General features: G+C 39.7%; 1 long non-coding RNA gene across 1 annotated transcript; it reads left to right on the forward strand.

Annotated features, from left to right (window-relative positions):
• The first annotated feature begins 2,471 nt into the window (after nt 1–2,471).
• On the forward strand, nt 2,472–8,309 carry LOC145448571 (uncharacterized). The gene is made up of 5 exons (XR_013917957.1): nt 2,472–3,101; nt 4,159–4,329; nt 4,398–4,477; nt 7,291–7,937; nt 8,057–8,309. It is a non-coding gene; the product is annotated as an uncharacterized LOC145448571 (long non-coding RNA).
• The last annotated feature ends 562 nt before the right edge of the window (nt 8,310–8,871 follow it).

The raw sequence follows: 8,871 nt of genomic DNA on the forward strand, positions 1-8,871 counted from the left end.
AACACAGCTTTTAACAGTAAATTGATATTTATTGACTCGAAAAACTTTTCGCGTGCCTCTTATCAAGAGCAACCGGCACGTTAAGGATACAGAACAGAGATGGATTCAAAACCAAATGGCGAATTGTGACGCAATAATGAAAATTTATAAATAACATGAATGGAAATTCAACCATAGCAACAATGCGGCGTATATAGCAACAAGCAACTTGAAGAAGTAGTGCCCGTGAGGAATAACATACAAATACAATGAGACAATGCAGCAACACAGAAAAAAAAAATTGTACAGAAATACGGACGAACAGCTAAGCAACGACAACTAGTGTGAGATTTTAGGATTATACAAAAATTCTTTCTGACGACAAAGGACCGGGTTGTTTAGTTTGATGAAAGTGGATTCCAAAGCTGTTAAATGAAATAAGGATCTACCCTTGGATAAAACTGAAAACATGTCGTCCGAATAGTTTGAGGCGCAAGACGAGTTATCGATCAAATGCTGGCCAACGGGAGACATTCACAAACCACTTGGGGCGCCAACACCACGCCCTATCGTCCGTAGTAAACAAACAAAACTTACAGCTATATTCGCTAGAAACCAGGTCAGCCACTGCCTGTTGGATTCGGGTAACAGGATTAATGTCTTGTATGTACGGAGTTTGAACATATTTACGACTGATGATTGAGTTCAGTGCAATTTATGAATTGTCAGGTTACTTCGTGTACCGATATTTCATTTCCAGAGAGTGACGTTTGAATATTAGCTGAGTGACATGTATATTTCATTTTAATTGACTGTATTATCATCTATCTACATTATAAAATGACACGATATTGCTGTGTACCTGGTTGCACGAGTCGGATTGGTGGTCATTTGATTCCTACGTCACCAGGGAAGCTGATGAAATGGAGAGAAGCAATTAATAGATCAAACTCCAAAACGAAACAGCTTTGGACAGAGACATTGGGCAGAGGGCAGAGACATTGCTTGCTATGGTCATTTTCTTCCAAGTGATTATATGATCCGAACATGAAACTTGAAAGACAGGAGGCAGTCCCATCAGTCTTTCAGCATGATAAAAGAACGCCACTAAAAACTGTCAGGAAGACAAACAATTCGAACCCATTTACACCAGAACCTACTGAAATAATTCATTCCGGAACACATAGTGACCAGAAATTTCAAACAGACTCGGAAAATATGGGCATTCAGTGCCAACTAGGTGCTTCAATGCCAGCTTTCAGCTTAGAAAATATCATGGATGATAAGAAAGCAGTGCATGGTACTTTACTGGATTTGATGACATCAAACAGTTTCTGCTTTTAAAGGACATGGCAATGTACGATGTTCATCTATTGGAGTACACCTGTACGTTGTGTTCAAATGAAGAGCAAGTTTTTTCTGACACTAATCAAGCTCTTGATAATCAACTGCTTGGTATTGTTTCAGAATCAACAGCTTCCCGCATCATTAATGCTTGCTTGGATCAAGCATATGTACTGTTTATCATCAAAATTACTAATTTCGCCTTGAAAACAAGTAATATTGGATCCCATGCCAGATGATTTAAAAAACTATATCCATCAACGAGATAATTATTGACTCTACAGAAATCCCAATTGAGAAGCCATCTGATATCCATGCACACTGCACAGTCTGTTACATTCTCCACTTGAAAGAATGGAAATACCATGGAAGTAATAATTGGTAATGCACCCACGGTTGCTGTCTCCTTCATAAGTGACTGCTATGGTGGATCCGTTAGTGACCGCAGCATTATTGAGCAATCTGATTTGCTGGCCGAAGCCAGAGCAATGTTTGAAAAGGGCGACAGTATCATGGCTGATAAAGGATACCTACTGCAAGGTTTGTTTGCACCATTCGATGTGAAAATCAACACCCCTACTTTGATGAAAGGCATGACTCAGCTCTCTCAGGAACAGCGGGTAGAGGATTACTCCATCTCCTCAAAACATGTACACCTTGAAAGGGTTATTGGTTATGCAAGGACATTCAAAATCATTCAAAATGTCTTGCCTTACAATCTCTTGCATTTGAAAAAATGAAATAGTCTTTTCTGCTTTATGATTTGGAAAGACATCCCAGCAAACACCCGATGTCCCATGGATTTACTGGTATGTCCACAATTGTTCCAACTCGTCCCACCTCCCAAGGTTAGTTACTGAGGACTTGCTCAGTCTGTCACAAATTGGACGTCCAGTTATGTAACTCCAGGTGACTTCCAGTGGAAGAAATTTTTAGAATATTCCTATTCCCCTCACCAATGAATATTCCAGAGGATGTCATGGTAGTATGTAACCTGCATGCCACGTACATGGGAGTTCATCAGGATGCCCCTACTTGGATATCGTTTTCATGGAGTCAAGCTGGCTTGTTCAAAATAAAGACTCTCTCTCTCTCTGTGTTCAAAATGGCATATTATCATTATTCATCCCCACGTGGGATGCACATGCACATATCGCGGACGAAATCGTAAGACATATAGGCTATATAGCCATTTATTAGTCTACTGGTTTTTTAAAAAATATATCGCAATCGTGCGTTGTATTGATTTAATGAAATTGTTAATAAGCTGAACTATAAAGAGGCATAGACCCAAGCGTGCACCTGCACCTGCACAACTGCACAGTGCACATCATGGCGAAATACGTGTTCTGAATATGTATCCCAATATAGTGAAATACAAGAACAAATGTGAGCATCAAAGTGAAATTGTGATGCATGTGGCGGCATCACAACGTGATTCAGTAAGCATGATACGCCATGACCATTCGTAGCACACAACACGTCAAGTCTGGTATCTCTACAATCGCGGCCCTATCTTGAAAACCAGACAGCCTTCTTCCTTCTCCGTCACGTGACACCTGCTCAGTGCAGCGCGACGGCGCGTGTATCTGGCATTTGAATCTAAGTTGATGTCTGTGTGACTGATGCGACGAGCTCAGATAATGGACGCTGACAAAACAGTCATTAGTCATTGATTAGATTGAGAAGCTGTACGAAGCGAAAGCTGAAGACTTGCTGTCTGTTGTTGATGTAGAAACTCTGCCCGAACCGCTCCAACAGTGGAACAGTTTGAAATGGTAAGAGTTCCAATTAATATTGATATAGAATGATACGTAAAGACTTAACTTTCGTATACACTTCTTGTGACCGTAATTTAGCTTCTCCTTTTTCGTTGATAGTTTGTGTTCAATATCAATATATGGTAGAACATTCATAGTTTGTTACGCCTCGTTATTTCTTGGAATGCAGATACGCCATACTGTGAAGTGTAAACACGCTGCAATATGATTGAAACGCCATAAACACCTATTTGCTGATTCATTCCAATAGCAATGTTTTGCTGGTCGGTAGACTGAATGTTCCTCAAGATAGTGATAAAAATATCTTATGTATTCGCGAGGTCATACCGTAGTAATTTATAATTTATGTAATAAGGCATTTATATATTGCTTGATCACTGGCTAACTCTATATGGATTGTAGGCCTACTAGTTTGGTTGCGCCTGAGATTGATTGCCGCCATTGTGGATTATACCCAATTAACATTTCTTGCTGAAAGTATTCTGCTGACTTTTCCTTCGAAAACCTGATAAAATGAGTACATTTACTGAATAGTATGTTCCATAGGCTATACAACCAATATGAGCAATTGATTATGAACAAGTGCAAGTCATACTTTGATAGGATACCATGATTGATTATTATCAAGTTCATTGTTTGACTATGCACCTTTGTAGTACATGATACGCTCTTGCTGTGGCCAAATTCACCCTGTATATAGCCGCGCCCGTGTAAATTTGCCAGTAACGATAGCGATAAGGTAACTGATGTTAATATACGAGCATATTGTCTAAACGGGATTGCATGTGCCGCAATCAAACCCTCAACTCAGAGCCGCGGTTTGGCCTATATTGCCCAGCGAATCTCGGCTATCAAAATGAATTATCGAATTATCATTGATGACGTAATCATATTCTGGGTGATTCACAGTAGCCAATATTCTCGCCAACAATAACCTGATAACTGATTAGTGTGTAAATGCACTATAGGCAGCATGCTTGCACCCGCATCGGTTTGTTTTTGTTTCGCGTACTGTCAGATGACTTTAATACAACCATTCTTATTTTTTACCTAGATATCAGCAATGTCCGTCATTGGTGATGACCACGACTAGCAGACTGTACGAAGAATGCATTATAGAGCGTGTAGTGTACCGTCAACATAATGAAGTACTAAAATACAGCATGGGCTTCAACTCGACAAAAAAGAGCATGGAACAGGTGGTGTCTGTGTAATATCATTTTCTGTAAGTTGAATGGTAGGCCTACCTATCATATGCGAAAACCAATGTTCAAAATCAGAATCTATTCTCAGGCACCGGATGCGAAATCCATTCATCAACAATGCCAATTGTGGCGCCAGGCCCCGGCATGAAAGTTGGATAGCAAACGAAGGTAAAATAAATAGCATCGATACAATTTGCGAAAACCGAAGGTGGTTAAAGAATTTAGGGTTGGTACTCACTACTCAATCAGTCGTAGCATCATATCATACATTTCTGCTCAAGTTCAAGTAGCAGTAGTGAACGAGTGCTCAAGTGGAAGTAGAATATTGAGAAAATTGCACGAGCATCAAGAAGTGGATTGGCCCGAATTGTGGAATTCTTTAGAATGTAATCGTAAGTGACCATTTCCGAATATAGGTATAGTCAAGGTGAAAGTATATCAGCATTGGTACTCCAGTAGCAGTAGAAGTGATATCCTAAATTTCTGTTGAAACTACAAGCGGAAATAAAAAATTGCGTTGATAAGTCTTCAATAAATTTTGAGAAGTAAATTTGGTCAAGGTTTTACCATCATCTTGCCACGAAATCGTGACTATTTCTAAATATAGGCAGTCAACGCATATCCATGCTGACTAGCGCGTATCTTTATGTTGAAGATGATCAGCATTGGAACCCTAGCAAAGCATCAAATTTCTAATCGAGTGTATGTAGAGATCTATAAGGCATGTAAAAGCTGCTTCCAGTACAAGCAGAAAATTGAGTTAGAAAGAAATCTTGTAATTTGTTTCATCGAGTAGATTTGGTCTCGGTCAGGAGTAGCCAACCCGTGGCTCGCGAGAAGGTTTTCAATGGCCCTCGAGTTGATTATCGATTTAAATTGTAATATCAAAAAAATAAATTAGGCAGGTAATTTATTGTGAGCTTGCAAGTCACACCGAAAATTTGATTAGCCTGACCGCAAACTTTGGGATGTTGATGACGAAAATATCAGTTCCGACGCATTGGCGTAGCCAGGGGCCATCCACATTTTTGTATATGAACATTGAACATTAAGTAGAATATTTCGTCGCAGATTTATTTGACTTGATATTTTTCTTAGCGATTCGCGCGATTTATTGTCATTCGATTTCTATCTTTTCTAGTATTGTTTCCCTCTCATGAAAATTAAATATGCGCCCAATCTACGGAATTGATCTCAACTATATTCGCAATTATGTGAAAACGTGTAGTCCTACACGCGACTTCGCGCCTGCACTCGCTGAAAAATTGTCGTTGATGAAACCTTTGCGCAAAATGATAGACTCATGTTCACTGAAAACTTCGATTATTCATGTCTTGGTCAATTAAGCCCTGCGGTATACAGATCTGGTCAATTGAGCCCAGCGGTATACAGAGGCGACCCACAATATATGCAACATTATTATTGCCCGGATTCATTCATAAACTTTGAAAAAATTTCGCGATTGCGGATCATGTAGGTTCTATTCTAGCTGCGCTATATTCGCAAACAATGGAATTGTCAATAATATGGTGATTTGGCGGCAAAATACAGTTAAAGTCAATGAAACAGTAGCTCTTCCAACAATGATGTAAGTCGGTATTTTTCTATGCTACCTATAATTTACTCAACACTGCGGCAAACCTGGGTATGCGTTGAGGCAGACAAAGTATGTAACTGTAAACGCGGACGTTGAAGTTTTCTCCATCGTCTTGAATAGCGATTCAGGTTTCCCCCAAGGCCAGGGATCATTTGAGTCTTTTGTGATGCACTAGTGCGACCACAGACATTGTAATTATATTTTTGTGAAACTATTGTCTTCACCATGTAACTTGCATGTATCAGTTCCGTTTTGGCGTTTGTGCTTCTGTTTTTGGTAATTTTTTCATAGAACTCGGAACGCAATATGCATTTTTTCCGCACTCGATATTTGCAGTGTTGAGGGATTATTTAATGGAAGTATTTCTTACGGAAATTTCAAACGTTACATTGCATCAAACAAGCATTGTTCAATCTACGCAGAATTGCTGGGCGGTCTGTATGTTTGACACCCCTGATGTAATGGAATGTGGCTTCTTGCCAACATGGGTAGTCAAAGTAAAAGTAGTCAGTACTGCTCAAGTAATACATAATTTCTAGTGAAGTTCATGTAGTGGTTTACAAGACATGTTAAACCTACCTCAAGGAAGCAGTTAGTGTGATGTCGTAAATTTGGTCTAGGTGTCGCTTGATTTTAGCATATAACCGTAAGTGGCATTTAACAAATTGAAGTATTCAACGTTGGGACCAATGTTCTCTCTAATTTTTGACGGGTCTGCACACACTCACCAACTCACCGCGCATACCCTTGAAAAACAGTGCGTAACGACTAAAAAAAGGATCATCACTTCGAATTTTTTGTGCGCAACTGAGATTTTCTGTGCGCAGAGACCGTGAAAGCACTGCGCATGTGCGCACACTGCGCAGCTTAGAGGGAACATTGGTTGGGACTCTAGTGGAAGTAGAAGTAACAGGAATTTATTCTGGAGTATGTAATGATTTACGAAGTATATTAAAACTACTCCAAGTTAAAATTGAAATTGAAAGGTACTCGAGTAGTTTGAAAAGGGTAGATTTGGTTGTAATGTTTCATTCTTTTACCATGTAATGGTCCGAACATGGTTAGCCGAAGTAAAAGTAGTCGTTTTTGGTACTTAAGCTGAAGTAGAAGTAACATCATGAATTTCAACTGAAGTAGAAGTAGCAATTTTCAAGGTATGTCAAAATTATTTCAAGTGGAAGTAGAAATATAAGTTGATAAGTACTCGAGTAAATTGAAGAAGTGGTCTCCGTCGAACAGGAGTTAGTTCTCAAGCAGACATGTACCGGTAAGTAACGTAAATCTGTAGTGAAGTATATGTAGCACTATCCAAGGCGTTGTACAACTACTTCGAGCAGAAATAGGCAACATACACAATTCACTGACATTGCTGTATATATTTCAGCCGCAAGCGCCGAGAAAAAACGTTTTGTGATTGACGAAGAGAAAGAATAGGCACTCAACATCAGCAAACGGTGCATTGATTTAATTCTTGCAGAGTGAATTTTTACTGAACGCTATTTGTAATGCTCGTTTTAAATTGTTGCGGTTTCTTTATTCCTGTGATACCATTCTTTAATTTATCCTGTGATACCATTCTTAAATTTTATCAATTTTGTGCACATGGACTGTTCCATTAGCTTCGAGTTGTCCCAACAGTTGCAGTGTCTTATATTCCTGTGACACTTTTTTTATGTAATTAATGCTTTTTTACTTTGAATGTTTGTCATTAGTTTGAGTGGTATTAGCAGTTGCTGTTTGGTAAACTCCTGTGACACATTTTCTGTGATTGCTTGTCGCGATATGATTCTTCACTTCAGCCTTGACTGTGTTAAGTGGTAGTAGTTCTAGCCTTATTTCACATTTTGTGTTTCGTAAATTAGATAGTTGTAATTTCGTTGATAATAACCAATATTGTATTTGTATTTTGCCAGTTTCATTCCCCACTCACCCAATATACGCTGTGAGCTGATATGATGTTGTTAGTCGTGAGGCGTTGAACCAGGTATGGAGATGATAAAGGGGGCGAATGACACTTCCTTAGGGAGTGGCGTCATGTCCACAGCACGTCAGGCGTGTCCACAGGGAGTGACGTCAGGCGTGTCCATAGGGACTAGGGAGTGGCATCATGTCCACAGTACGTCATGCGTGTCCATAGGGAGTGACGTCAGGTACACAGTACGTCAGGCGTGTCCATAGGGAGTGACGTCATGTCCACAGTACGTCAGGCGCGTCCATAGGGAACCACGTGACGTCCAGGCCAGGTCAGACGCGTCCATGACGAGTCTCACCATGTCCACAGCACGTCATTGCGGACGTACTCAGCTAGTGGACAGGACGTCTCTAGTTGTCGACAAACCCACTCCAGGGAGGTAACGGCCGGAAGTAACAGGATGTCCTGCCAGCTATTCCACCGGAAGTCAACTGGACATCGAGTGTTTGCTGGGATACTTTGACATAGTCCTACATAACAGCATTTGATGCTTTTATTATTTTGTGTTTGCTGAAGCAGACTTGGTTAGTGATAATGATTGGTTACTATTAGTGTTGCATGAATTTTCTTGCTCCCACTTCAATATTGATGCCGCCATAATAAACCGGAATATCACTGTACTGGATTTGATGACTGAACAGAAAACATATCACTACCTAGAGTCTAGACGCAAGTTTTGTTTTCATTTACTAAACGAGATACATAAAAACTCCCAATATATAGGTAGACTACGTAATCAACAGAAAGAATCATGGAATTTGGAAATAACAATAATCACCACGACGGCATGAACGGTTTTGCTCAAAAAAATCGTATTCAAAGCTACATTGCATTCAGCAGTTTTCAGTTTTTCGTCTTGCGGTGACACAATCTTGACCACCAAAAAAGGACGCCAATACATTTCGTAGAACTTTTGCAACTTCAGAATCCTAAATTTAGGAACAAATTATGGGTCAAACTCTATATTTTCCATGTGCATGCACATTACGAAAT

This window comes from Botryllus schlosseri, chromosome 10 (genome assembly GCF_051294905.1).
Source record: "Botryllus schlosseri isolate E-star chromosome 10, Bs_hap1, whole genome shotgun sequence".
NCBI lineage: Eukaryota > Metazoa > Chordata > Ascidiacea > Stolidobranchia > Styelidae > Botryllus > Botryllus schlosseri.